Genomic DNA, 7704 nt, shown 5'->3' on the forward strand with positions numbered 1-7704 from the left:
ACTGGGACCAGCTCCCCCCATAGACTGAGGCTGCAGCGCAGAGCGGCCCATACAGCAGGGCCCCGGCGCTCTCACCCCTGCCCCCGCGCTGCCCCCTGGGGCTGTTTCACTCCCCGCCATGGGCAGAGACTTCCCCAGGAAATGCCAGGACCTTCCCCTCCATTCACTGGCCCTGTCACACTCACTGGGCTCCCCCCCACCCCTCTCCCCCGCCATTTCTGCCAGGGGCTCTTCCTCCTCCCCCCTTGTTACATTACCCAGAGCTCTTCCCTTCCTGCTGCTGCAGTCCCCTCCCCTCCCCCTCAGCATCACCCCACCCAACGCATCCAGCAACTGGCTCCTAACCCCCTTCTCTGCCCCTCTCCCCTTCCCCATCTGACAGGTCTGGTGCTGGGAACTGAGGGGCGGGTAGCGGGGGAGGGGAGCAGGTGATGCCCTTTAGACCCTCCCCTGGGCACAGGCCTGGGGGCTGCTCAGCGCTGGGAGGGGACAGTCTCTGCCGCGGGTGTCGCTGTCAGGGACAGAGATTCCCTCCGGCCTGGGCTGGGACCGGGCAGATGATCAGGGGAGCTGCGTTTTCACCCCCAGCATTGAGACCAGGATAGAAATAAGGGCGAAGTGTCCCGGAGAAGGTGTCAGTGAAAGTGCAGAGCTGGGACCTGTCAGTGACATTGTAAAATGAGACCTCGCCCGCCTCATAGTCCAGGAAAATCCCCACCCGGCTGGGCCTGACGCTCACGGGGAGGATGGTTGGGGGGAAGGTGAGGGCCTTGTATTCCCCATCCCTCAGCCACACGGCCCAGTATCCATTCCTAGGTGTGAGTGTGACCTGCCCCTTCCTGCTCACAGATTCCCTACAAACCCCCAGGTCCCAGTGAGTCTTGTCTCCTACCTGCACCTCCCAGTAACGCCTCCCGCCCGGGAACCCCTCAGCGCCCAGCACACAGGGACTAGTATCAAATCTCTCAGGATTGTCGGGCAGATCCTGGCGTGTGTCTCCGTGTCTCACACGTTTCCGATCCTCAGACAGGACGAGTTTGGGATGAGCCGTGTCTGGATCCAGAGTCACGTCCACTGGGGAGAGAGTCACAGAGTCAGGGCCGGGGCAGGGGCTGGTCACAGGGATCAAAGGTCACTGGTAATGGCTGGGGGGGGGGGTTGTTGCCTGTTAAGGGGAGTCATGGCCCATGTGCCCATGGGAGCGAACTTGAGGGGAAGCAGAGCAGGAGCGGGGGAGGGGTGGGGTGGGAAGGTGTGAGCGGGGGCAGGGGAGGGCAGCCCAGGGACAGGCGAGGGGACAGGCTGATGCTGGGAGAGGCAGAGGGGGAGGGGCAGGCACAAGGGCAGTGGGGGGAAGGAAAGGAGCAGGCACCAGGAGGACAGAGGGGGGTGGAGGGAGGGGCAGGTCCCAGGGGCACAGGGAAGCAAGGGAAGGGGAGGCACCAGGGGACAGAGGGGGGTGAGGCAATGGGGGGCTCCAAGGGGCAGGGGAATGAGGAGAGGGAGATTCTAGAGAGCAGAGGGGAGTGAAGAGGAGGGGCAGGTGCCAGGAGCAGGGGGAGGAGGAGTGGGGCAGGCACCAGGGGCACAGAGTGAGGCAGGAGCCAGGGGCAGCGGGGGGTGTCTAGGGCAGGGGTGATCACCGGATGGTAGAGTGAGGGCTGCGGCAGGTGCCAGGGGGCAGAGTGGGGTGATGGGAGGGGCAGGTGTCAGGAGGGCTAAGGCAGAAGAGGAGTCCCAGGGAGGCAGAGGGGGAGTGAAAGGAGGGGCTGGCCCCAGAGGACTAGAGGGAGCGGTAGAAGGGGCAGACATCAAGAGGCAGAGGGGGAGGGTGGTGGGCACCAGGGGCAGAGAGTTGTGAGGGAATAGGGGGCTCCAAGGGGCGGGGAAGGAGAGGGGTGGGCTCCAGAGGGCAGAGGGGCAGTGAAAGGTGGGGCTGACTCCAGGACACTAGAGGGGGTGAGGGAAGGGGCAGGCAGGCGGGGCAGAGGGATCTCAATGGGAGCGGCGCACACCAGGTGGGCCAAGGATGGGGCAGGGGAATGCACAGGTGACAAGGGGGGGTGAGGTGAGGGGCAGGCACAAGGGGGCCAGAGGGGAGAGAGGGGAAAGGCAGACCCCAAGGGGCACCAGGGGAGCAAGGAAAGGTGCAGTCGTTAATGGAGAGAAAGTGAGCATAGTAGGGGTGGGTGCCAAGGGTATGGGGGTGGGGTGAGTGGAGGCGCTGGCACCAGGAGGGCTGAGGGGGGTGAATGGTGGGGTGGGTGCAAGGAGGGCAGAGGGGGGAGGTTCAAGTACTGGGGGTAGAATGGGGGGGATGATGGGCAAGGGAGTACAAGCAGGGCAGAGAGAGGGGTGTGGCAAAGGGCAGCCTTATGGGGACAGAGGGTAATGAGGGAGGGGCACCAGGGAGGAAGAGGGTGGATGAGGGGAGGGGTGGGACCCAGAGGGTAAAGGGGGTGAGGGGAGGCACAGACAGCAGGGGGCCCAATGTGGGGCAAGAGAAGGGGCAGGCACCAGGGGGCAGATGGGGTGAGGGAAGAGAGGGGCCCCAGGGGCTCAGAGGAGTGAAGGGAGGGGCTGGCACCAGGGGACGGGGAGTGGGGAGTGAAGGGTCAGGGGCTGGTGGGGGATGTGGAAGGTGGCGGGGGGAGGGGTGCAAGGGAAGGGGCAGGCACCAGGGGACGAGGGGAGGGTCTTGTGCCATTGGGTGATCGAGGGCTGTGGGACATGGGAGCTGCAGGGTGGCGGTGCTGGTGCAGAGGGAGCCTGGGAGTGAGATGGGGAGCTCCGGGCTAGCAGGGCCCATTCACCACCATGCAGGCACTGGCTGTGGGGGTCACTGCTGGAGGGGGGAGGGTAGATCTGGCGCCGTGTCTTGCTTGGCATGCTTGGTACCTGGGGCAGCCCCAGGGCAGGAGCCTGCGGAGGCTGGGCGCTCCCCTGGGGTGAGCTGGGCAGACAGTGCCGGGGTGAGGGGACAGGCAGGGTATATGGAGCAGGCAGATGTCCCAGTTTTTTGGACTTCAGAGGTGGTGACCCTAACAGGCCCCCCAGTGGTGTTTGTGTGACTCTCCTGCCTGTCCCTCTCCCCCCAGCTCTGTGCGGTAAGATACCCCGGAGTGCAGGGATCCCTGGGCCAGTGGTGCTGCAATGTGTGTGCATGGCCCCCGGGCTCTCTGACTCCTCCTGGAGCTGCCCCAGACTCTCCCAGCATGCACCAGTGCACACACAGCCAGGCAGCATGCTGGGGCAAACACACACACACACACACACACAGCTCAGCCACAGCTGTGAGTCAGAAAAGGTGCCGTGTGGGCACAATTTGCTGTAACTGGGTCTGGGGAGTGTCACAAGCTGGTTATAAAAACCCATCTACTCTTGCAATGGGGACAGGGCTTTCCTTGCCGCAAACCCATGAATACACAGGACAGCTCCTGTCTGGGCATGTTATGCTAGCAGCAAATTACTAAAGCCCGGTCTGAGCATGCAAATCCTGGGAAGAGAGAGCTGGGCAGTTCAGTGCAAGTTACGGCCAGGTGAGAATGTCCATCCAGCAGAACCAGCTACCGCCCTGGACAGCTGACAACAGGGTCAGGATTTCCTCACCAATCAGCCCTTTCCCACAGGGGGCGTGTCCCTGCCCTGCAATAAACCTGGGTGTCGTCTGCCCCTTTCCATCTGCCCCAGTGACATTGCTGCTTCTAGCCTATTGAATGTCATGGGAAAATGCTTTGGGCAGGGATGGGAGCAGAGAGCCCCCAGGGGGAGGAGGGGTCTCATCCTGGATAAAATATCAGCGGGATGTACAGTACCTGCGTAGAGCTGGGCGATTCTCCACCCTGCAACCAAGCACAGACAGAGGGGTGAGAATGCCCCTGAACACAGACAGGCTGAGCAGGAGACAATGTCAGACAAGGGTGATACTGGGGGGAATGGAACTTACTGAGCTCAGCCTGGAGTTTCTCTAAAAAGAAAACAAAGAGAAACGCGTCAATATCACATGATCTCACCAGGGGAAGCGAGTCAAAAAGGCCTTAAAGCAGGGAAGTTAAAATCCTTAGACTGGCCTGGAGGCTACGTCAGCAACCAGAGCCTGGGACCCCCTGGGCAACAAAGGCATCAGGAAGGGGAGAAATACAGTAACCCCGTCCGGCCACCTGGCCAGATGAGCCAGGAGAAAGGAGCGTACAGTGCAACAGGTGACGTGTGTGATGGGAATTAGGAGGCTAGAATGGAAGTAGCAGAGTGAACGGCCTGAGATATAAACCAAATACTAAGGAAAGTGATCAGGAACAGTCAGCATGGATTCACCAAGGGCAAGTCATGCTTCACCAACCTGATTGCCTTCTATGAAGAGGTGACTCGCTCCGTGTATGTGGGGAAAGCGGTGGATGTGATATTTCTTGACTTTAGTAAAGTTTTGATACGGTCTCTCACAATATTCTTACCGGCAAGTGAAAGAAGTATGGGTTCGATAAAAGGACAATAAGATGGATAGAAAGCTGGCTAGATCATTGGGCTCAACGGGTAGTGATCAATGGCTCGATGTCTAATTCACAGCCGGTATCAAGTGGAGTGCCCCAGGGGTCAGTGCTGGGGCCGGTTTTGTTCAAAATCTTCATCAATGATCCGGAGGATGGGGTGGATTGCACCCTCAGCAAGTTTGCAGATGACACTATGCTGGGGGAAACGACAGATAAGCTGGAGGGCAAGGATAGGATACAGAGTGACCTAGACAAATTAGAGTACTGGGCCAAAAGAAATCTGATGAAGTTCAACAAGGACAAGTGCAGAGTCCTGCACTTAGGATGGAAGAATCCCATGCACAGCTACAGACAGGAGACAGACTGGCTAGGTAGCAGTTCTACAGAAAAGGACCTGGGGGTTACAGTGGACGAGAAGCTGGATGTGAGTTTAAAGTGTGTCCTTATTGCCAAGAAGGTTAATGGCATATTGGGCTGCATTAGTAGGAGCATTGCCAGCAGATTGAGGGAAGTGATTATTCCCCTCTATTCAGCTCTGGTGAGGCCGCATTTGGAGTCCTGTGTCCAGTTTTGCCCGCCCCCCCCACTACAAAAAGGATGTGGACAAATTGGAAAAAGTCCAGCAGGGGGCAACAAAACTGATTAGGGGCTGGAGCACGACACATGAGGCTGAGGTAACTATGCTTGTTTAGTCTTCAGAAGAGAAGAATGAGGGGGGCTTTGATAGCAGCCTTTAACTACCTGAAAGGGGGCGTGTTCAGGGAGCATGAAGCTAGGCTGTTCTCAGTGGTGGCAGATGACAGAACTAGGAGCAACGGTCTCAAGTTGCAGTCGGGGAGGTCTACGTTGGATAATAGAAAAAGCTTTTTCATTAGGAGGGTGATGAGGAACTGGAATGGGTTACCTAGGGAGGTGATGGAATCTTCATCCTTAGAGGTATTTACAAAGCCCTGGCTGGGATGATTTAGTCGGGGTTGGTCCTCCTTTGAGCAGTGGGTTGGAGTAGATGACCTCCTGAGGTTCCTTCCAACCCTCATCTTCTATGACTCTATGAGATCCCTGCCAGATTACAAAGCTCAGGAGCTGTCAAATGAGGTCAGAGCGATATGACAGAGCTGCTAACAATAATATGCATCTCTCATTAAAATCAGCTGCTATTTTAGAGACTCGGAGGTTTGGGAATGTTGTAGCCAACTTTAAAATTTGGTAGGAGTGATCCTGAGAATTACAGCCCAGTGAACCTTACGTCAGTACGTGACAAACTGGCTGAAACAATAACTAAAATAGAAATCGAAAACAGCTCTATGACAATGATAGGATAAGGTCTGACTAACAGAGCTGGAAAGGAAACCTGTGTCCCACTAATTTATTAAATTGCTTTGAGTATGTCAGTAAATAATGCACAGAGGAGAACCCAATGGCATAATTTACAAGGACTTTCAAAAAACCTTTAACAAAGTTCTTCACAAAAGGTTATTAAGAAAACTAAGTCATCATGGTGTGAGGGGCAAAGCATTGGATCAGAAACCAGCTAAAAGACAGAAAACAGAGAGTAGGAATAAATGGTAAATGTTCATATGGAAGAAGGTTAGCAGTGGGGTCCCGCAACGTTGTCTATTAGGACTTCTGCTGGTTAGAATATTTATCAGTGACTTGGAAAAAGGGATAAGATAAAGAGGTGGCAAAATTTGCAGATGACATATAATTATTTAGGTTAGACAAGACCAGAGAAGACAGAATTATTTCAGAGGGACCAAGCTTGGCTAACATGGCGACTGATGAAATTCACTGCGGATTGCAGGAATAATTAGAGCTATTCAGACAGGTTACAGATCTCGAAATTAACTGTAACTACTCAGGAAAAAGACCCAGGCATCACTGTACACAGCTCCATGAAGATCTCTGCTCAATGTGCAGCAATGTTTTAAAGAATGAAGAGTTAGGATGCAGGAGAAGGAACAGGACAGAAAAAGTTTCTTACACACTCCGTCACCTGGGCACCGTGTGCAGGGCTGGTCACATCATTTCCGAACAGATAACACAGAGATGGGCAATAACAATGATTAGAGCCTGAAGGCAAGTTCATAGAATGAGTGATTTTAAAGGTGGGACATTTTAATTTAGACGGGAGATTTGACAGAGAAATACAAAATAGCGACTGAGGGAGAGAAATTGGGTGCTCAGACCTTTCTTCTTTCCTAAGACAAGGATAAGAGGACACTCAAACTGAAAAGCAGCAAATTTCAAAGTGTAAGAGGAAATGCTGTTTTTATAGGATGCACAATTAACCTGTGGAACAACTTGCCACAAGATAGGCTTGAGGCCAAGTGATTAGCAGGAGTAAAATGAAAGGACGTTTACATGGATAATGAGAACATACAGAATTATACTGGGTAGGATTAAATAAATAAAACAGACAAGCAAAGAAAAAAACCCAAATGAAGAAATGATTCAGAAAGTTGCAGGCATTGATATGGAAATGTGACTATCCAGAGTTATCACCGCTCTCAAAAACACAGGCATTCTGGATGGGAGAGATGCCCCCTCCTGCTTCAGGGTACAAGGCAAACGCTAGCTGAGGGGGGTCAGGAAGGAACTTTCCCTGGGGGCAGATCCAGCCATCATTGGCCACTAGGGTTTCTCACACCTTCTCCTGAAGCAGCCAGTGCTGGGATGGCCACTGTCAGAGGCAGAATCCCAGACCAGATGGGTCTGGGTCTGATTTGCTCTGGCAGCTCCTGTGTTCGTAAAAGCTTCCGTTTTAGTCTGATACAGCACAACACTTGCACATGCTGAACTGGGCTGGATTGACTCATGGGCCTAAAGTCCAGCATGTGCTTAACTACCCTGCTGAATCGGGGCCTTAGTGAATCCATATTAAAAACCTGTTTAAATAATTATCCTCAAATCAAATCAGCTTCTTTGAAGATAAAGCTCTTATGAAAATCAACTGTTATTATTGGCTGAGGGAAGGGAAGTCCCACAGCCAGCCCGATGGCATTTCTGTCTGTCTATCTGTGTGTAACGTGATAACACGTCCCATCTGCTCCAAAGTGTCAGGACATGTTTTAGACACCAGTAGGCAGAGCCTTCCTCATTTTGGTGGAAAATGGAAAACTTTGAAGCCTGATTTCCACTAAAATCTCAGTCCATAGGGTGAAGCTCTGACCTCAGGGTTAGGATTAGGGTTTAGGGTGAAGGTCAGGGGTCCCTCATC

At 54.2% G+C, this 7704-nt stretch overlaps 1 long non-coding RNA gene across 1 annotated transcript; it reads right to left on the reverse strand.

Moving 5' to 3' along the window:
• Positions 1-333: 333 nt before the first annotated feature.
• On the reverse strand, positions 334-4056 carry LOC137152295 (uncharacterized). Its single transcript, XR_010919503.1, has 3 exons — positions 3947-4056; positions 3816-3842; positions 334-1074 (listed from the first exon to the last, which is right to left on the reverse strand). It is a non-coding gene; the product is annotated as an uncharacterized lncRNA (long non-coding RNA).
• Between the last annotated feature and the right edge of the window lie 3648 nt (positions 4057-7704).

This window comes from Emydura macquarii, unplaced genomic scaffold (assembly GCF_026122565.2).
Source record: "Emydura macquarii macquarii isolate MOO-44397 ecotype Brisbane River unplaced genomic scaffold, CSIRO-AGI_Emac_v2 contig_1155, whole genome shotgun sequence".
NCBI classification, from domain to species: domain Eukaryota; kingdom Metazoa; phylum Chordata; order Testudines; family Chelidae; genus Emydura; species Emydura macquarii.